Here is a 23,258-nt window from a genome sequence, read left to right as displayed (position 1 = left end):
AACAGGGTTAATCCCTGGGATTTGGAAGGGAGGTGGCATTTGGAGCTCTCTTTATCCTCAGATCTTAGTAAAGAGAATTGTTAGGACTGTGCAGCAAGAGTCAGCAGGACAAGCTGCTAGTGTTACTCTCCACAATCAGAGCTCACCCCCACAACAGGGTGGGCCCCTTTGTTTCATTCTGTTCCTTTAAAAGGGAGAATTAGCACCCTCTCTATGGCAAATGTGAGCAGAAAGGTCTAAGAAAGGAACAGTAAACTGGTAAAAGGAAGAAAGTAATGTAATGTCAACCCTAAAAGCTTTGCCTACAGGGTATTTTTTCTACTGCCACTAAAGAACGAATCTTCATTCTACTCCCAGTGTGAAGTGCATGGATCAACCATTCCTGACTTGGGCTGAGATGAAGCCTCCTGGGTTAGGAAGGGTGGGTAGGGGTGACATTGCTGTGTTAATCACAGTGCTTTCCAGTCAAAACCTGTATTCTTATTCTGATGAAATTAGACGTTTCTTCAATTGGAAATGTATTCATTAAGGGTCCCTTGAGTGCAAAACTGGAAGTTTGGGAGTTTATAATATAATCCACGGATGTACTCTTAACCTCTAAGTAGCTTAACAATTTGAAAAATCAGATTTACTTCAAAAATAGCATGACTGACTAAGTAATTTTAGAAGTTCCTAAGTGAGTTATGGAGTCACTATAGCATATATGTTGAATACGGTTTTGAAAATAGTTCCTTTAAATTTACAATCACATTTTCAATCACATTTTAACTTTTTGTGAAATCCATAGCAACAAATTAAGAAATTTCAGAGTATATGACATCATGTACTGACCTTCGAACTTTATACCATTTCCAAAAACCTGTAAAATGATTGTGGTAATTGCTTATTCTGTCTGTTGTGTCACACCAAAAGCCATTTTCTACTAGATAGTGGCTTACTTGAATATTAAAATATTGAAACTACTATCAGACTGATTAACTCTCAACTCCACACCCATCTACCTCAGGCTAAGTGGTGCTATAAATGATGTTCAACATCTTTATGGTTACTAAGTTGAAAACCTCTCAATCTTTTGGTCTACACCACAGGAAACAAGCCATAGTCCTATAGAATTGGAAAGCCAAAGATGGTAAATAAAAAGCAAAAGGATGACGCCAAACATCTCTTTTTTTCATTTTTCCTTGTTCTTTCCATTCATGTGCTTTCAGATACTGAATTATGATTTTCCTTCTCAAGAATTTGGCCAAATCCCTAGGGAGAGAAGAACACAATGTCTTCACGTTCATTTAGATTTCATGAAAGAAATAGGGGCATCGTTTAGAAGACTATCAAGATCTCTGAAACTTATCAACATGTTCACTGAAACTGAGTAGAGTGTCTTGACTCCCAACTGAAGGCACCAAATTGTTTCATCCTGTGCCTCCTTTGGTTAATCATTAATATTTTCAGGAGCCCTGTAAAGTCTGAGAGTTTGTAGCCAAACCACAATTTATTTAAAGAGACAGAAGCTGTAATTTGATTGCATGTATTTAAGATAATAGCATGTTTCTCTTTCATAATCTCATACAGAAACAGACTGGGAGATGTCACAAATTCAAAAATGTTGATTGAAATTAATTATGTCAATAGTTTAAGCTGAATACTATCTTATTTTTGAAAAAATTAAGTTAATATTAAGACCAGAAGAAGTTTCTCTTTTTTTCCTAAAAATACCCAGTTATTTTTAGGGTATAGAAATAGATAGATATTTCCTACAACTGAAATATATCATCTACTTATACAGTATTTTCTAATCAGGGACTTCCTAAGTTTTAGAAACCTTGTCATAAACTTAAGGTTAAATGTACCACAAGATTGCAAACTTCTGTAGTAAATAGAAATTAAAATATAAACTAAAACTTTTCTTCTTTTTAATCCAGAGAAAATGTAACATAGAGGGAAAGATCTTGACAGCCATAGTTCCCTTTCCTTTATATTCCTCTTCCTAAAATAGCATTTTGTGAGCAGTACCTTTAATTAATTCATCTGAATGTATTTTTCCTCCAGTTTCTACAAAAATGAAGTCTTAAAACCCTGTCTTATACAAAACTTTAAGATCTACTTTGAAATTATTTAGAACTCAGGAGAAAAGCAGATTAGGCAAAAAATTTGCATAAATTCAGGTCAACAAGTGCTCATTTCAGGCAATAAAATGCATCAATTCAATTTCCCTCATCCCTAGCATCCCACCTATGACACACAGTTATCTTCCAAATGAGCCACTAAACAATTTTCAATCCAATTCACTGTTTCTCAGAGTGAGGTCTGGGAACTAACCACGTCAGAATCACCTGGCATGTTGATTCACTGTAAGTCCTAGGTCCCATCCAAACCTATTGACTCAGTATTTCTGGGATGGGTCCTGGAATCTGCATGTTTGACAGGTTCTTAGAAGATTGAGAATGATTGATCTAACCCATTTCATCCTTCCATACCCACTTGGTTGCTTTAAAACTAGCCTAATTGATTATGCCTGTTGAAACTAGTTTCATTGTTGCAGCCACATCCTATTTTCTCAACCTCCTTCTGCTGTAATCTCATACCACCTCCTTGTCCTTCCTTAAACTTGACTTTTTTCATATGATTCAGTATGCTTCAAAAACCTTTCCCATAGACACTTCAATGTTTTGTACCTTATTCAACTTTATATTTTCTGTATGTCCTCTCTAATTGAATTAAGCTCTGTGATAGGAAGGATTTTGTCAGTCCTGTCTATTTTTGTATCTGTGCCACCTGGAAAAGGGTCTAGCACATAGTAGACATTCTATAAATATCTGTGAATGAAGGAATGGATTAAGGAGAGATCTTGTTCTTGGTTCCTGAGCGCATCTTTTATAATCATAATATAGCTCTTCATTTGAAATACACCACCAAATTATATCCCTCTACTAATTTAATTAATTAAGATACCAATGTGATAGCCATGTTTTTCTAGGTCCAATGGATAGAAAGATGAATAGGGCATACTTCCTTGCACCTGAGGGTTTCAGAATAAAAAATGAAGAGCTCATTAGCCGTCTCAGCTTCCCCTCCCCTTAATTCAACATCTAATTCTAGTCAACATCTAATATATATATATATATAAAATAGGCTTGCATAGAATATCTCATTTTATCTGTAGAGTAGCCTCATTTTACAGATGATAAAAATTACGACTGAGAGTGACTGAGGAACCACAGGCATCCTGTTTACTTGGTCTTTTATTAATTTCCGTGGGGGATAAATTCATTTCCTGCTTTATTCTCATCTGTGTTTGGTGAAGCAACAGGGAGTTTTCATGCATGCGTGTGTGCGTGCACATATGTGTACATGGACTTGCATTTCTGTTGAATATCTCTTCGTGTTTGGGGATTGATTAAAGGACTGCTCTTCCGTCAGGCTATATTGCACCCCTTTCTGGTAGTTTCTTTGAACTTGCTCTTCCTCCTCGTTGGCCTCTCTAGTCACATGATCTCAATAAATACATCTGGGACAGAGGGTTGTCTTCTGATTTTGGTTTCCTCCCTCCCTGGCTTGTACCACTTCTCATCAACTTCTCTACAGCCCTGGTTTACACCCTGGCCAAACAGAAGATTGTCTGATCTTCCACTGTGACAATTCTCAGAACCAGGTAACCTCTGGTGAGGGTTTTCATTACACGTGAACTTCAAGGTGCAGTTGATAAAATAAACCCATTTCGTTGCCAAGGTGAGCTTTTAAATGTAACTGGGCCATTTTAATTGTTCAAAAATCCTTTTATTCACCTCTTGCTGATTCTCTAGTGAAGTTATCAACGTATGACTCTCAAAATCCTCTCTAGGTCTTTGCACTCTCCAAGTTTTAGGTTTCTTATTTTTACCTACGCACTGAAATGCTACTGGGATTAAAGTGTTTCATTTGGTACTCTCATTCCCTCAAACTGCCTTCCTTCTAAACATTCTTATTTCTGTCAGAGGCACTATTGTTCTCTCACGTCTTTAAGCTCAATTTTGAGGTACTCTTAGCCAAGTGGTTCCCTTAACTACTCCAAATTCTCCCCAAGGGCCAATCTCATTTCTCTATTACTGCTTCTTATGCCATCTTAATTGTCTTCACACTGATGCAAGCCAAGAATTATATAATTGTTTCATAACTGTTAAAGATCTATTCTAACACACTCACTCTGAGACAAAGTGTGTAAATATTTGTTGAATAAATTAATGAGTACCCTAATGAATACATATTTGATACAAGGATAAATAAATAGTTGAGTTGCATCACCTCCTCCCCCCCAGGAAAATTGTGACAGTTCTATGCTGGGCTTTTTCTAGGTAGAGGTCACATTTTATTAAGAAACTTTCTTCCTTTATTCCCCTAAATCTCCAGGTGCTCTCTTTCTAATAAGAACTCAACATTTTTATTTTGCTTTTAGCAAACATTGAATGACCTTGTGGGAATGGAACAAAGTTTGTGAGGATTTTATTAATCTCAAAACAAAATAGAATTTGTGTATGAGACAAAATCCAAAAAGACCTTGGTAAATGAGCATAAAGATAAAAGTTAACGACTACTGGCAAGTGTCTCGCAGTGAGTAAATAATGAATATCTGAGTAAAATTTTAAAAAGTTTGATTACATCCTTGGAATCTTGAAATCATCATGGAGGAATTCCTAAAAAGCTCTCAGAAACTCTTCAAGAATTTACTTCTTTGTCTTTCTGAGACTTGAATTTTAATACTTTTTAATTTAAAAATAATCACATTCAAATAAATATTTCAATCTACAACTCTAATTTAAATTCTCCTCTTCTTTTTTGTGTCTTTCTCTTAGAGCTTTGTTTTGTTTTTCATTTACAATTAGCTGTTTCATACAGAGTTATTAAGTATCTCAAAATCACCAGGAGAATGATGGTAAATATTGGATAAAGATGTAACGTATTCCATTCCTCTTTTTGCCATCAGTTACATAGTTTTGCATCAGCTCAAACCTGACTACTATAAGTTACATTCTTGAATAGCTTTCTATTTTAAGTTATCTTACATTTTTGCAGAAATGAGTGAGTAGACCTCTTGACTCTCCAGCATTCTTTCACCTATCCAAACTGCAGAATTGTGGACAATCTTTGAGTCAGTACAGAAATGTTGTATGTGTGGGTGGTTTTTTTCTTTTTCTTTTTTTTTTTCCCAGAGACTGGTAAAATCGCACTGGCTCCAGAGTTTCACCCTCCTGCCCTAGCAATAGAGGTCATCAGTAGCATGGAGTCAGTTTGGGGTATCTCCCAATCAGAAACAAATAACAGTGGCTCCTTTGGGAATCCACTGAGACCATTACAGACCTTCCAATGAATAGTTAAGCTTTGTAGTGTGTCTCCTGGAGAAACAGCTGTTTGTCTAACCTTTGAACTGACCGATACATTAATCTGAAGCATAATTTAGTTCTGTCTGAGCTCCTGGGTATGGCATGAATAGCTGGCTTGCTTACATTCTACCAGTCTCCAAAATAATAATTTTTGTGCTTGTTTAAAAAAAGGCATTTTCCCCTTCCCAATTTAATTATGTATGATTATTTGATAAGGGAATGCCAGAGCTGGTGTATAGTTCCTACGCTCCTACCCTGATAATTCTACCTCCATCTAGCCTTGATCCTGCTGTTAGTTACTGATATTCATCAGAATCTGTAAATCAGCTACTGCCCTCTCCAGAGCCTCTTTTCAGACCAAAGAGAAGTCTGCGCTCAGGGCTTTGCTCCGGTGAGGAGAGGTTAAGAGGAGTGGCACATACCTACAAGCTCCAGCATTGTGAAGTGCTCTGCTTGTCAAGTAACATGGTAGCATTCTACAGGAAAACCCTAGCTTGAGGCAACCTCCTGTGAAGTCTCCTTTGCAAGCAGAAGATCTATAGCACACAAAACCATCTGATTTTGTAATTCCTTTATAAGAAGTAGATTCCTATCAGTTTGATGAAAGGATGGGAGAGAAACCCTAGCAACTGGGGAACTACTTGGACAAGAAATGTGTAACTGGAAGACTACGCTCCAATTCTTCTGTGGTTGGAGTCAAAGGAAACTGTAAAATCAGGAAAAAGTTCTAAAATGGACATTATTAATGTAATAACAAAGAAATGTTATTTCCATTTTGTTAAAAAATAAGTGAAAGAAAAAAGAGAGAAAGTAAGAATCAGAGTTCAGGAACTCTACCTGATTTTTAAGACTGAGTATTTTTATGCCTATATGATAAGAGCTGAGACCAGGAGTTCACCACACTGTTTCTTAAGTGTGTCAGATCAAACATATCTTTAGGTAGATTAATTTTTTATTGGTTACAATATACCTGCAAGTTTAAGAATTTAAAGTGGAATAGTGATGTGAAAACAGCCTTTGAAATGAATATCTTATTAATAAAGAAAAAGGTAAAGACATCTGACATGCAACTTCATATTCTATTTTCAGAAAATAGAATGTGAGGTTGTGTAAAGGGGAGGAAGGTCTTGCTTAATCAGAATTAATGTGAGAATCATTTTAGGCAACAGAGCTGGGGAAAACTTCAGTCCGAATCAAGTCCATATTTACAAAATCTACTCTCTTGTAGAAATTGTGCATGAGCTAGACTCATCATTGTCCTCTAGGAATAAACTCTCTGATAATTTAGGAACTGATACGGTACACCAAGATTTAGGGTATTGTAAGGTGACGTGTGTACAGTTTAATTGCGTATAGTTTTCCAGAGATTTCCCTTATCTCCCTCTCCTTGTCTCTACATCACGCCTTCCCTCCTCCTTATATGTATGGTTATCACCATCTATAGGTTGACAATGAGTCTCAGGCTTGTGGATGTTTACAGGAAAATTTAGAATATTGCTGATTCCAAGTTTATAATAGATGCTAGTTTGGGTTGAAAGAACAATTCTCGTATAATTTAGAAGGAAACTATGAATTTCCTAATGTGTTTCTCATATCTAAGGAACTGATTTATGTCAGACCAAAAGCAGTGGCTCACTTGTGAATGTTTAACAAGCTGTTCTCTGGGTGGAGCAAAAAAGGAAGCTCTGATTTATAGCTTTTGCCAATTTCCATGGTGTAAACATTCCTCCCATGGTTTATTTCAAGCCACTAACATGACATTACTAAATGCATAGTTGGGAAGAGATGGTCACAGTCAGATTTGTAAGCTTGGAGGGGCAGCTCTGCCGGCCGCTGACGAGTGTCAAGGAACTTGAAAAATCTAGTGTACTGAATGAATCTCAAATTTAGCCTTTGTCACTCATAACTCGTTATGGGCTCTTAAAACTTGAAGCAATATCCTCAACAGGTATATGGAAAAGTGACAGGTGATGAAAAAAATCATTCACGAGGCAGTACAGATTTTTAATAAGTAAAATGGAAAATTTATCAATTTTGTATTTTGAATATTTTGGTTTGGGCACATTGCCAATATTTCTAACTGCCTAAACCAAGTTTTTTCCCCTTCCCAATACGAAAAATATTCTCCTGAGTGTCAACATGAAACAACATATAGTTATTATCCTATCTTATAATCTACGAAGTATCGTATAAAGATTTTAAAACACTAATTAAAATTATTTGTGAGCAGAAACTAATGTCAATGATGATCCAGAGAGACAAAAAAAAAAAGGCAAAATGGTACCCGTGAAGCATACATTCACTTTAGAATTTCCAAGATCTTGATGTACCATCATTAGTTCCTAAATTATCAGAGAATGTAACTCCTGGAGGACGAGGATAGAGTCTGGCTCATTCTTTTATCTAACTGCCTAGCACAATTTCTGCAACAGAACAGGTTTAATAAATATTGAGTTGATTTGGATCAAGGTTTTCCCTGGCTGCCAGTATCCAAACTGACTCTCATGCTCACCCTAGATTAAGGCAGACCTTGCCTGTTCACGGTTTCCATTAGCCTGAAGTTGCACGGATTCACAGAGGAAAAAAAAAATCTACAAAACCTGAGAAAGGATGTGAATGGATTTTAAACATGCCAACAAATGTGGGTATTAAAGAAAGACAAAAAATTTTCAAGACTTTTGGTAATCAAATATATGCAAAGTAAATAAATATTTAGATTCAATTTTAACTCATTAAATAGAAATTTAAAACATAATACTGTCCAATTCTAGAGCTCAAGTGGTAGAAATTGGAGTTCCAATACCTTCCACTATTACTGGAAGGTAATTCAAACCTTTTTGCAGAGCCAAATAGATCAAGAGATCGAGAGATGTGAAAATGATCACACCCTTTGACCCAGAAATTTCTTTCTATAGAATGTATACATATATTTTTTCATAGAAAGATATATATATATATTTAAAATGAATAGGAAAAAGTCCTATATGATTTCAGATGTTCACTGAATATTTTATACAATTCAAGATATGAAAACAACCCAATATTTTAATAAAGAGGAGAGGCTAAATAAATTACAGGACTCCATGCTGACAAATGAGTAGTGGATACTTTGAAAAAGTGTTCAGATTATAAAAATTAGAAAATAGTTTTGAAATATTAAGAAAACAATACAAAATTCTGTACATGTTATAATTTTAAAGCAGGAGTTGGCAATCTTTTTTATGTAAAAGGCAATATGGTTAATAAATTGGGCTTTGCATGATGTACAGTCTGTGTTGCAACTACTCAACTCTGCTGTTGTAGTGTGAAAGCAGCCTTGGACAATATGCAAATGAATGAAGGATAGCTGTGTTCCAATAAAACTTTATTTACAGAAAGAGGTGACAGCCTCATTTGGCCCAAGGGCCAAAGTTTGCAGACCCCCTGCTCTAAACACAAATGTTGTGAACTAGAAGGGACTCTGTAAAATTGAAAGTATTTTTTTTTGAAGTGGGTAGAGTTATATTATTTATTTATTTCTTTTTCTTACATACGTGATTAATATTTTTGCTACATTTTTGAATGATTATAGAAAACCCTGGAAAATATATATTGTCATATAAAAAACCTGCCTCATTCTAAACCTGTAATTATCATGTTTTGATGTAGTAACATGACTCACTCAGGGTATAATTTTACATGAGAGAAATTCATAAAGAAAAATTTATGACTTTAGAGTTTAACGTAAGAGAATTCATCAAATATCTCTCCAAATAACAAAAGATATAAATACTTTATGTATAATTTGTATTCACAATAGTTATAGTTTACAATCATTGGCTAATGAAAGACATTGCACTAGGAAGTTTATGTGTATGCAAATCATTTCCTTTAATCTTCACGACCAACCTAATGAAGCAAATTTTATTTTCCTCTTTTGACAGAAATCTGATTTAGGTAATTTTCCTCAGTCTCACAGCTAATAAATGACAAAGCTGGGACTGGAACCTATGCTATGAATTGTCATGCTATCTTTCCTGCATATTTTCTTTCTCAAAACTATTTTTTTAATGAAATTGTCCCTTGATGTAGAAATATCACTTTTAGGAGCCTATTGTGAAAATGCATCTCCAATAAGGCCATAAAAATTGCACAACATTTTTCATGGTGACATTAGTAGCAGTAATAGAAAGTATTTGAAAAAACACGGATCTATATACACATATGTTTGTATGTGTTTGTGTACATATACATAAATATACATATAATATGTATATTTGATATATACATACATAGTAAGGTAGCTTTTAAGTAAGAAAGAAAGGGATATATATATATTCTCTTCCCTGTCCCATCCCAAATTTTTGCAAAACATAGGGATAGGGAAGAGAAGAGGAGTTCTCCAAGCATATTGTTTTATAAAGTTTTGCCTTTGAAATATTTTCCATTTTAAAAATTGTTTTACTTACATGATGGTTTAAAAACCTTAAAATTAAATGCCTAGAGAAACAACTATCTATCAAATTGATAGCATAGCAACACAGAAAACCCACAGAAATCCAAGTAACTTTGACCACATTACTCTTCCTGAACACCCTCAGTGGGACATATTTTGGGGAAAAAATTCCTACAAATATGCCTTACACTTCTCTTTCCTGGTAGTTTTGTATTTGATAGTGTTCTGGACGTAGAAATCCCCAACACTATATGTGTGTGTTGTAGGATCGTGCAAATAAAGGAGTAAATATATTGGTAGTGTTGGTATCAGTGTTATCTTTGCAGAAACAAGGAGACACAAATATGGAACAAGGAAGAAAAATAAAGAACTCTCTAACTTATGTGCAATAGCAAAAAAGTGGAAACAAGCTAAATGAATAAACAAATGTTATAGGCACACAATTGAGAACCATGGAGCTGTATAAAAGATAGAGAAAGTTCTCAAGGAATTGCTGTGTTTTCTGATAGGACAAATCCATATCAAGTGGCACCATACAAATAAACTGGCCCGGACTTCTCTAAATGTCAAAGACAAGAAAAACAAAACAGATGAACAGTTCTAGATTACAGCAAACTAAAATGAGGCATGACAACCAAATGCAATGCCATCCTCTCTATTGGACTTTGGATGATCTTGGATATATTCAACTGCAAAAGACATTATTACACAATGAGAGGAGCTTGAATGTGGACTGTACCATACCTGTATTATACTGTATTATCTATATCAAGGTTAATTTCTTGAATGTGATCACAGCAATATGGTTTCAAAGAAGAAAATCTCTGTTATTAGGAAAAATATGCTGACATAGTTAGGAGTGAAGTGTCATAGAGTATGCCAGGTACTCTCAAAAGATTCAGGGAAAAAAGTCTATATGGAGATAGGTAGATAAATAGATATAGCAAAAGGAAAAAATAAATGTAGAAAAATGTTAATGATTGTGATTCTAGGTAATCCATATACAAAGTTCATCATACTACTTTTGCAACCTTTCTGAAGATTTGAAATTGTTCAAAATAAAAAGTTGCTTTAGGAAGTAAAAACTATTATATTTTGCTCTCAAATTTGAATGATATCTAAAAGAAAATTCTTGGAAAACTAATACCATTATTTTCCCCGAGTGCTTTGAAAATATTACTCCAATTTTTGCTGATGCTAAGTGTGTTGTCAACCTAATATTGTTGTATTTTTTAAAACAGGTAATCTGTCATTTAAAGTTTTACAATTTTGCTCTTTGCCTTTGAAGTTCTAGTTGCACTCTGTTCTTGCCAGGTGTGTGTTGGTTTACATAAACCCTGTTAGACCTTGCAACAACTATCAGTTTATGGATTCATTTCTTAGCTTAGATCTGGAAAATTAGGAGCCATTCCTTAAAACAACCTTTCAATTTACACCTTCTCTCTTTAGCTGTGTCTAGTCTATTGTTTAAGCATACCCTTCAAACAGATCTGTTTTAAAGTCTCTTTAAGTTTCTTTATTACTTTTCATTATTAGGGAGCATTTTCTGAGTATTTGTTTGATTCTATTGATACTCCCTAAAAATGTCCTCTGGTGAGATATGTATTATATGTATGTGTGTGTGTATATATATATGCGTGTGTGTGTATATATATACATATAAATATACACCTATATATATATTTGCCTTACTGTAGCACTAGCTAACTAGTTCTTATATTACTTTACCAGTCTGAGATATACTTACTCATTTATGATGTTAATTTGGATTCCATAGCCTGTTGTACCATGGCTTGGATTTCCAACTTTTCAAGGATGGCCCCTTCCTACCCAGGGCCTCAAGCAGATCCACAAGTTTCTTTGCAGTTTCCCCAGATGGGAAAAGTTTTTTGTTTCTGTTTTAGAGACAGATCAATATTTGGACTCTATGCTTTATGCATAGCTCAGTTGCAGACCCCCATATTTTGGGGCCTAAGACTTTGACTTCCATTATTGAGGGTCATAGAACTCTATCCTCCATGTAATATAAGGAGCTAGATTTGGAAAGTAAATGTACAGGAAATGACAAGACGGGAAGTGAACAGAATAAGGTCTACAGAAAAAGATAAGGTGACAAGGTGATCAAAAGAAGCAAAAGTGTTTTCCTAACAGTGTTTCATGCAGATGAGGAACATCCTTCATATGCAAACTTTTATTCATTACCTCTACGTATACTGTTATATCCCTGTTCTGTTACTGCCACTTGTGGGGAAGCACAACAGATCGGATTAACTATAATTATTTTTAAAAACTAATTTTTTTCAGTTTGTAAAGGTAACATTAGAGGCATAATGCTCTTCCCCCTTCCAAGAATGTGCTTCTTTTCTCCAATGATGAAGTTGATGTGGGATTTGCTGTGTTCTTAGGGATCCTGCCTCCCTGACCACACCTGTTGACATGGAAAGTAGGCACCTAAATTGGTCTTTCTCTGGAGTTCTTTAGAATTGCTACTGGTTAAAGGGATCCAAACTCTTCCTGGAGGTGAAACTGTGAGAAACCTAAGCCGTTTGGAGAAGATTAGTATAAGAAACTGCTGAAAAAAGAGAGATGGACCAAGAAGCACGTTGGTGTCCCATGTGTAAGTAAAGACACCATCTTCAAAATGGATTGTCCAGCCCTACCTGCCCAAGCTCACACTTCATGGATTAGTGGTAAACAACCCAACCAAGCTCTTTCCAGATTCCTGACCCACAAATCACGTGCAAAAAGGATGGTTTTAAGGCACTAAGATTTGGTGTAGTTTGTTATACAATAATAGATAACCGGACTACTTAACAGCACCTCTCTAGAAGAGCTGTTTAAGACTAATGGACATCTTAGCCTGCTGATATCCGCTTTTCACTCGAAACCACAATGAGAGGAGAGATGACAGTGCTTAAACCTACTGTAGTCTAGGGATATTTATCCAAAGAGGTTCTATTAAGTGACAAATGAAGACATGTCTCATCCCATCACAGACTGACAAGGTCTCTGAATTTTTGAGAATATCACACCTGGATACTGAATTCACTTTGGGGCCTTAAAGCCCCAGACGGTTTGGAAGAAGTTCAGAGAACAGTAATCCCAACTCTGACCCACACCTCCTCCAATTAAGAAATAAAATTTTTTTAAAAAAAGCAGAACCCCAACAACAGTCTACCTCACACACGAAACCACAGTGATTAAAGAAGGAAGGTCTGGCTAGAGATAAAAGACAAAGCATGTAACTAATGACAAGAAAATATACCTCAGGGCCAGCAACTGGTAACGACAGGAAAGGCATGATCTGAGGCTACAAATATTTGAAAGTCATTTTGCCCCAGCAATAGAACAACTTTTTATGAGGTGTTACTAATAAGGTAAAAGAAAAAAAATGGCTGATTTCTTTTCAGATATATTCGTTTTTACGCAAGCCTACATTTACGGACTTGGAGCAAAAATTATGAACTTGTGGGAGTAGCATATTTTACTGAAGGTTAGAGAGAAAGGCATATTTGTGTCATGATAACACCAATAAGCTAATCAACTTTTTCTCCTCATTCTTAATTAGGCAAAATTTTCCACAGGCCCCAGCCTTTCCCGATCTTGCCCATCTCCATGTTTGCTTTGACTAGACTATTGTCCCTATGCAACCTAAAAATAATTTTTAAAAACCCTCCTTTTAAATTGTGCAGAGCACTTCAGTCCACTCCCCAAATTTCCCTCTGCTTCTATCTTTACATATCTCTTAAGGTGGCTTGCTGAAGCATCATCTTCCTACTTGAGGTTTGAATCTCTGCCTCTTTCAACAGTGTCTGCAAGGAGCTGAAAATAGATTTGCTGAATAATGGCAACTTCTAAGAACCCGGTGACTCCAGTCAATTTTAGTTTTAAATATCATTTTCTTCTTTTCTGTGAATTTGTGACTGGGTTTAGTGTTTGAGATGTTTACTATGGAGTTTCATTGGAATCAACACCTGGGGGCAGGGTCGGGGGCAGGATTGATAATTAGAAGTTACAGAGCTGCCAGTCTTAGCCCAGTGGTTCTCAACTGGGGGTAATTTTGCCCCCTTCCCACCAGGGGACAGTTGATAATGCTAGAGACTTTTTTTATTTTCACGATGGGGTGGAGGTGAGGGGTTGCTACTGGCATCTAGTGGGGAGAGGACAGGAATGATGCTGAACATCCTATATAACATGTGGGACAGCCCCTTCAAGAAAATTACCCAACTCAAAATGCCAGTAGTGCCAAACCTAAGAAACTCTAGCTTTAGATAAAGCCCAAGAGGCATTGAGGAACTAAAATGGCTCATCAGAAGTGTCCTGAGTTGGGCAAAAATGAGTGGGCCTTTATAACCCTACCTCCATCTGTAAGTGAATATATTCAGGCAATCTCTGAAGTCTGTCCAGTGACTGCGCTCCCAGAACCTGGACAATCACCCCTCCATTGAAGAGGGATGGAGAGAGCACATCTTTCCTATAGTTCCCTGCTATTAGCTATGTGCAAGAGTACAGAGCAGAAATATGTCATGCTACTTTCCTGAGTTGCTGAGGATAAAGAAAAATCCATGCATACCTAAAAGGTCAATTTCTACTGGAGCATAGCTAACTATATGACTTACTGTTTATTAACTCTTATTGGTATGTAAGATGCTTTATCTGCTCCATCATGCCTCGTGTATCCTTATGCCAACCATTACAAAATTTGATTACAACAAATCTGTAAGTACTTGATAAGATTTCCATCTCTGGCCAATTCACAGCTAAATCAGATGAAAATGCTTAATACTCCTTGTTTGTAATCAAAAGCAAAATGTAGATTTTCTGACTTTTAAAGTCACAGAATGTAAGAAGTAGAAGGGACCCTAGAGGTCACCTAGTCCAATTTTGCATGCAATCTGCACATGTATGCATGTATACACAACACTTCTAGCAAATTCTGATTGCCTTAATTATCTACAGTGAAATGCAACTTGCTATCTCGAATGGTAACGCATTCTAATTTAAGATAGATTTAATTTTATTTCCTTTATTAAGCTTAAAACTTCCTATCTACAACTTCTTCCCTCTGCTCATAATTACATCTTATAGATACTTTGCTTTCTATGTGAACAATGCTGAGAGTTATTTTGTTTCCAAATAAACTCTCATTTCCAAATATTTTCCATATCAAAATATTTTTTGAATTAAATATATCTTTTTTCCTTCAACCTGTGTGCTTCATAAAGCATGGTCTTGACTGCCCATATTCTTGGCTCCCATGAACTCTAAGATGACATATTTGCATTTTCCAATATTTCTTTATCTTTCTCTTCACTGAACAATTTTACCTTGTTCAGAAAAAAAATCTAGAGTAACATTTTTTCTGATGGAACAAGTCACAGATTATTAATCCAACAAAACTTCCTTGTTACATAATATTGTCATAATTTATTGTTCAACATCATTTGCAAAATAATGGTTAATCACGGTGTTTATTTTTATAATGTCTATATCAAGAAAATAATGTCTGAAAAGTAACATAGAGTCAGGAAAAATAATGAGAATTTTGCTTTTCTCATTATTTTAATTAGGGTGGTTTTTAAATTGCTCTTGAATATGTTAGTTATTTCTCTGATATTTTAAATGATTGAAGCCCAAAACATATAAATGATATTTGAATGTAATGAGGTTTTTCTTTCTGGAATGTAGTCCCTGTTATAAAAATATGAATGGTGGTAGCAATGAATAGAATATGTTAATAATTATTCATAATGGTTAATTCTAAGTTTAATAATTAACATAAAATTGCAAAAATAAACATTTGGTCATGTATAATACGCATATTGTAAAATGACATTGCATAATCAGTCCAGAGGTAGTTAATGAGTGCCCATTTGAAATCCCTACTCATTTATGTTTATGCTTATTAATATATAATAATTAATAAAATAATGGGTGATAAGAAAATGGAGTATGTAAATAGTTCCCTATATATAAGTCCTCAATGATGACATTTTCTTTGGAAAAATGATTCTCATGTCACATTTTTAGGAGGCCAAGTTTAGTACATCCATTTCAGTCACCAGAATCGACTTTCATGGAGTAGATTCAGGGCTCTCATTTCTTATTAAAAGAAATAAACATGTTTCTCCTCTTTGAGTTTAAGCGAGTACTAACAACAATGTATTATCAGCATGAAGAGAGAAATCTTTTTCTCTACCATTATCTAGGTTTTATGAATTTGGTGTCTCTTTTGCTCTAATTACTACCTGCAGGGAACAAAACTAATGCTCATTTTCAATGCAAATATTTAAGAGAAAGATTAGACTAAGGATGCCATGTCACACAGGAGTGGCCAACCACTACAGTCAACAGCCCTCAAATCTTAGTAGATCCGTCTAAGAAATGTTGATTTCTGGCTCACGAAACAGTCTAACGCAGGTTTGCTGTGGGGAGGCAGGCCATTCTCTGGGCCTCTAGGTTCTGTTTTATGCTATGTGGAAGGCCACACAGCAGGTTTTAGGGATCAGCCCTGGAAGTGGCATACATCACTTTCTCCCACACGAACAGAACTCAGTCATCTAACATTAGGAAAGCACAAAAATGTCTAGCTGTGTTCCCACGGAAAAAAGAAAAAAATTTAATGTTGTCCAGCGTTGCCTCTGCCACAGACTGATTTTGAAGCAATTATTTCCCTTACTTATTTTTTGCTATAATTTCATGACCTAACTCATCCCTGGCCCTGAACCTTGCAACCTTGGGTTATTCTAGCTTCCTGATCTTGTCAGTTTGCAAGGAGAATTAAGAACAAACAGGATGATTCAGGCTTCCTGAGGACTACCCTGAAGCGGCAGAATGGTCTCATGGTCTTCAGAAAAGTGCCCTTCTCCCTTGCCAGCTCTCTCCTGGTTATTGCTAACATGACTGCTGCAATGCAGCTGCCACCAATGCACATCCCGCGACCTGGTACTTCTGTCAGCTCACCTGCCCTTTTTAAATCTAGCACACAAATTGCTTTGTGTATGAAGTATGAGTGAGCTAAATTTTTTACTATCTTAGGTTACCTGATAACACAGACAGTAACTGAGACGGAAGGAGAGGAAATGGCATTGCTGGAAGAGGAAGAAATTGATACAGTGCTTAGTCAGAACCGACAAATTCAAAAGAGAAAGTGACAGAGTAGTTATTGCTGAGAGGAGCTAAGTGCATAAATTCTCATTCAACTTGCCAATATAAAAGATCTCCAAAGAAGTGAATGACAGAAGAAATGAATAACATTTTACTATTGATTGTTATGATGTTTTGTCCACACTGGCTAATTATGATATAATCTGTGTCAAATTGAGAAAAAACCCATAATCCTGAATCTGTATTTTCCATGCTCAATGACTCTGACCCAACAGCATGTGAAATAGTTCCTCCAAAAAGTCCCACCTGATTGGCCAAAAAGTGGTTTTGTTAATTATTCTTTAAATACTCATATCAATATTGTCCTCTGTATTAGAGCCCAAGACATGGATCAAAGTGTTGATGTTATCTGGAAAGTCCAAGCCCAGGCTGGTGAGGTAAGGAGAAAGGTGGAAGTGAGGTAAAGACAAAGGGCATTGTTGTGCAATTCACTACTATGATGGTAATGCCTTTAACACAGCCATGAACAGATACAACTGGTTGTTCAGGACATATGTTTGCTTGGAAAATAGGACTTTTCCGAAAGTTTTGCAAGGAGAAATTCCACCACAGAGCAACTGATGAAAGAGGAAAGGAGGGGACATTTATCTATTCAGTTTCTTCCAGTCTTCCATTTCCCATTGTCAAAATTAGCCCATGCAGAGCTAACTTGCTCACACATTCAAAATGTGTCCCTCAGCCCCTTGTCAACTTCTCAGGCAACTAAATATCATGTTATCTGTTGGGACATTTCATCCAAGTGTAGAAATGGAAAGGAAAATCAACATGGATAAAGCTGTTGACTGTGAGAGAGTAAAGAGGCAGTTAAGAGAAAATGAGGTCTACAATGTTTATATCCCACATCGTGTCCATTCATAGTACTTATATCCATCTACGTCCTTCCAACACATCAGCTTACTGGGGAAGTGAGTACAAGGTGACCCCGTGGACCTGTAAAATAACCTCAAGCCAGAATTACATTTATTGCTTGATCTTCACCCCCTTTCTAACTGGTGACCATGGTGGCATTTCCAGTCTTTGAGTATCAATGTCACCTAGAACCCCACATCTAACATTCTTTTAAAAATCTGCATATTTCTGATTCCCCAGTACACAGTTATCTTGACAACTAGCTATACGATTATTTGGAGGAACAATGGGAGGAATATTTACCACATATACTTGCTGTGGAACTGTAGGGTCCCCGCTCAAGGTAATCCAACGTCCCCTTCCATAAGTGCATCTGGGTATCTGGTACAGCTTATATTTGGAAACAGGGTAAGTAGCTATGATTTTTCAGTATAATAGCTGATATTAGCCTTCTGCTAACCTGCTCTCAATTTTTTTTTCTAATTATATAGAACATATAGTACCCTATTCAGCTGTCTGACTGCCTCACTTCAATGGGAATACCATGATCTGTTAGCTGCTACCATAGGTCTTTGTGGGTCCAGGACTTGTTTGACATTTTAGCTCTATGGCTCATTGTGAAGATTAGATCCATCTTGGTGCTGATGATTAATTGTTGCTACTTGCACTATGCCTTTCCAGAATCCCATCTTTCCAGACAGAATAGAGAGGCGAGGTTGATGGCTGAATTCCCTACAAAAAAGCCTCACCCTACAGAGTGCAGTCACTACCAAACTAGCAAAGACTCTGGTACCCATCTTTACCCCCAACACTACATTTTCTTACTCTCCAGTGAACAGAGGTTCTTTATCTGCTCCTGAGGACCTTGGTCATGTGGTGAGTTGATGAACTATACATGAAAAAGTCATTTAACATTCTCATATGCTAGAACTTTCTGATTGCCTCTTTAACAATTTGCCAAGGAAGTTCTTGTACCCCTACTTTGTTTATTCCTGGTCATCATTGAGTCCAGAGTTCTGAGAGCAAACACAGAAAATTATTAGGGCCAACTCCTGTAATTCTTTATAAAATGTTAAATCCTGATTCATGAGATTCTGAGTCTAATCAGTCTTATGTTCCACTTCCCTTTCCAGCCCTACGGTCTCAAGACCCAGACCCATACATGCTTTCCGGTCTCTTGCCGCTACACAGCCAGACTGCCATTACTTTTCCAGTACAGCTTCCTGGAGTATAGCTTTGGTTTCCCCTTTGAGGCTGTGCTGAAGCCTGACTTTGGTGATGGCCTGTAGGCAATGTGGGGTGATGAGAGTGCGTCTTGAGGGAAGTGAATGTCTTCTTGTAAGACACCTGCGTCTTGTGAAATCATCGCATAGCCTCCAGGTAAGAGGAGACTGAAATATGTCCTATGACAATAGAGAAGGGCTGGAACTGGGGGTTCTATATTCTCAAGTTCATCCACTCATTGCCCTATCCCAGGTCTCAGGGTCCCACTCTTCCACTTGCAGAGTCCTGACTTTGTCATAGGAAAACTATCAAGGCTGTAAATTTAGTGTTCCTGGATTTCTAGGCAAGATTTGGGAAGCATCTTCCCTGACTCTTTTAATCAACTATTTAAGGTCTGTACTGTTGACATCAATAATTTCTTCACATCTCAATCCTAATAAATAACATGGTTCCCCAAATTAAGTTCTCTTCCACTGTCTTGCGCTCCATCTACACATCATAATCCACCACAGGTGGATGCTTAAGGAATTATGCTACTACTTCATACCAGCAGTTTTTGTTTTTAGAGAGCTGAGTAATCTAACTACAAAGTCCCATCCTGAGGCACAATTGTGTTGACCTTGGCACTCTAGAAAATAGAGCCTGAGGCAAAAAATAATATGCTGGCAATTTATTGGGACGTTCAAGCATGGGGCTCTGAGTAGGAAGGGGGAACAAGATGCTATTGAGTCAGGAGAGGGGCAGGCAAGGGAGTTGGAGAAGGTGTACAAATATTGTAACCTCCAAATTAAAAAAACTAATAATAAAATATTGAAATATTTAATCATTTTTTCACTTTTAATACACTTTGTGTGGTTATGATCTTTGTTTTTTGTTGTTGTTTTTTTTTTTTCAGGAAGATTAGGCCTGAGCTAACTGCTGCCAATCCTCCTCTTTTTGCTGAGGAAGACTGGCCTTGAGCTAACATCCATGCCCATCTTCCTCTACTTTATTTGTGGGACACCTACCACAGCATGACTTGACAAGTGGTGCCATGTCCATACCCGGGATCCGAAATGATGAACCCTGGGCCACCGAGAAACAGAACGTGCAAACTTAACCGCTGCGGCACTGGGCTGGCCCGGTCATGATCTTCTTATGATCATACAGTCTGAACAAAGATCCTGTGTACACAAGAAAGCAGCAGATAGCACATATTTAGGAGCAAATGATCTTGTACCTGAAACAGATATAATGTCTTCTAGGTCACCTGAATTAGAGGCAGTAGTAGTTCATATATGTACCTAAGGACATTCAAACATGTCAAATTATACAGGAAATGTCTGTATTAATGATTTACTTAGATAATACATCAGAAGTGTGAAATCCATAAAATAGGCACTTTCAAGCTGTTCCTGTCATCTTCAAAACCTATCTCAAAATATCCCTCCTTTGTGAAACTTGCCCCAGGTGAGGGTGGTTACTTCCTTATATGCATTCCTTTGGCACACAGTGCAGCATTTTATAAATTTCCTATCTCTCTCCCCAACTTGAAGATCAGGATGGCATTTTTCATCTGCCCTGATGCTTGAAACAGTAACTAGTATGTGCAGTGCTTTAATAAATGGATGAATGAAAGAAATGACACTTTTACTTTCAAATACTGCAAGCTTTTGAGTCTTGCACTTTTTGCCTTTCTCAATAATTCCCCAGGCATCTTGGGTCTTTACACTCTTTCAAAGTATTCTTTCAAGGGAGGAACTGAAGCTTAGTTTTACTAGGATGTAAATGAATTATAACAGTTTAAGAATAGCATAATTCATAACAAATATAGGTTTCTCCATTTGAAATCTATTACTATTTCAAATACCTTGAAAAATGCAAAAAAAATGATTATCTAAAAATAGAAGAGAAAAAATTAGTTTTGAAAGTTTAGTTATATATTGATTTGCATCTGAGAGTGTGTGTATGTGCATGTAGATGGAGAAATTAGCTTTTCCTTAAACAGGAGAGTTAGAATGTTTCATGAAATTAATGGAAAGAGTATCCTAGAAAGAATAAAGGGAGGCTTGGATAAATTAAAGATTTTATCTTCAACCAAGCTGGAGTAATTGACTAAATTAACTTGTCCTAAAGAGACACGTACTGAGACATTGCAAAATAAAAAAAAGATAAAAGGAAATTAGAGGATGTAATATGGAATATAAACAGCAATAGTTAGAAATAAAGGGGAGACTGAGAATCCACTGTGGAGGGGAGAAAAGGTTTACATGTATAGAAGTGACTAAATACACCAGTTCATTCTATGAGGAAGACTCATCTTCTTTCAACTGACACATGGACAAAAATCTTGCATCCGAATTTTCTCCCAAATCCTGTATGGAAAAAGACTAAGATATAAATTAAAAGTAAAAATATGTGAATATAAGAAATGGTAGCTTTTTCTGTCTTAACCTATCCAAATTTCCCAAAGATTATGTTCTTTGAAGACATTTACATATAAATTTGTGCATTGTATGACAGATTTATTATCAAACAGTTTAAAGTTCTTGCATTTTTCAACCATTGTCTGATGACTTTGGCACTTTTTATTTTATTTGTTTTAAATCTTGATTGGAGATTGCCGTTGCATTTCTCCAGATATAGTTAAGGAAAAGGCACTATTCGGGTAAAATTAATGTGGTATTCATGAATCATACATGATAGAATAGACTACTGAATAATATTTGAATATATGCTTTTCTCTGAAAAAATCTTACAAAATGGAATGAACATGGAAAAAGAAATAATTAAAATTGCTTTTCCTGGTGCTACACCTTAAGAAAGATTCAGCACTTGCCTTTGAATTCAGACTACTCCATGATACTAAGATCACATCTAATGTCTATCCCCTAAGCCTAGCAAGGAAGGGCAAGTAAAATAGTCACTATTTGGCTATTGTATCATTACTTACTGCTTTTAATTGACGAATTAAGTGTATCCCTTTTGTTTTTATTGGAATGATTCTTGAGTGCAAATAAATGAAAGTGTCTGTAGATTTCACAAAAATATTGAATTTCACATACCTCACAATTTAATTGACAGAAGCAATCCTGGTTATCATTTCAAAAAAATACTTGTGATGAGCTTAAAGCATGGAGAAAGGAAAATCATAACCAATTTTCACATTGATGTATAGAATTTGACATCTAGTCCTTACCCGTGAAGTTACCAGCCTAATAATCATACTTTGTCTCTGCCCTTTCTCTGATACTTATCACCCATGGACGTGTTCGTTCTTGGCAATTTTCACAGGAATTGTATTATTCCTGTATATTTCCCCTGTGCAGGTATTATAATGGTAGCTTCTGGAGACAATGACCCAGCTTTGCAATCTAATGCTTTTGTGACTCTAATAATGAGAAATTCAGTTAAAGGTGTTATCACGGCATTATGGCAAGAAAGCTAACATGACATTTTTGTTTAGGGCTGTCCTCCCCAAAGAAAACCCTGTGAATCCAGTTATTGTTCTTAGGCTATGAAATATCCCAGCTTTCTAGTAGAATATAATTAAATGTACCTCATAGAGTTCATACAGTCAGCTTCTGCCAGGTTCTTATGATGAATAACAGATTTCAACGTCATACAAGGTGAGTAAAAATTTGTATAGATACCAAAAAATTTTCAGTCAAAGACACTGTACTCATTGTTGTACCCTTGGGGGCAGCAGCATTGGTCTCAGCTAGGTGATCACATCAGAACTCTGCAAACACTTCCAACATTGATATTAGGGCACACCATAAGGGCAAGGTCCTCAAAACTTTTCAATTTTCTAAACTCCTTTCTTTCCATCCAGCCTGGATGATGGCTTGTTGGCAACCTTAAGGAAGTCCTCAAATAATTTTATATTCAATTTTGAATAATTATTTAAATTCTTCTTGACTTCCTTTTGACTTAAGTTAGTATATCAGCAACAGGAGGAGGTCGTATTTCCTCCTCAAAAGGGGAGAAATATCATTCACGTAATTCACACATCTCAGACTTAGGATATTTTTATGGGTTTTGATTGAAATGAGGCTTGAATATTCTAAAAATATGTTCAGATAACCTTTTATTTCAGTCGGACTGGGAAATTATCTTGTCTAGTCTCTTGTATATTGATTATATTTTATATTAGGAACTAACTGATTTGAGAGATAGTACAAATACAATCCAAGGGTTATGACAGCTAGAGTGCGGGCAGAGTAGTGCAGGCAGGAGAAAATCTTCAT

At 36.2% G+C, this 23,258-nt stretch overlaps 1 long non-coding RNA gene across 2 annotated transcripts; it reads left to right on the top strand.

Moving 5' to 3' along the window:
- Window positions 1-3,523: 3,523 nt before the first annotated feature.
- On the top strand, window positions 3,524-21,568 carry LOC102148232 (uncharacterized). 2 transcript variants are annotated; one of them, XR_011433872.1, is made up of 3 exons: window positions 3,524-3,649; window positions 18,939-19,185; window positions 19,925-21,568. It is a non-coding gene; the product is annotated as an uncharacterized lncRNA (long non-coding RNA). The 2 variants fall into 2 exon arrangements; XR_001380049.3 differs by having other exon boundaries at window positions 3,528-3,726; window positions 19,925-21,165.
- The last annotated feature ends 1,690 nt before the right edge of the window (window positions 21,569-23,258 follow it).

The sequence above is a fragment of the Equus caballus genome, chromosome 29 (genome assembly GCF_041296265.1).
Source record: "Equus caballus isolate H_3958 breed thoroughbred chromosome 29, TB-T2T, whole genome shotgun sequence".
Lineage (NCBI taxonomy): Eukaryota > Metazoa > Chordata > Mammalia > Perissodactyla > Equidae > Equus > Equus caballus.
The sequence above is the reverse complement of the archived record's forward strand: the minus strand, read 5'-3'. Positions and strand labels throughout refer to the sequence as shown.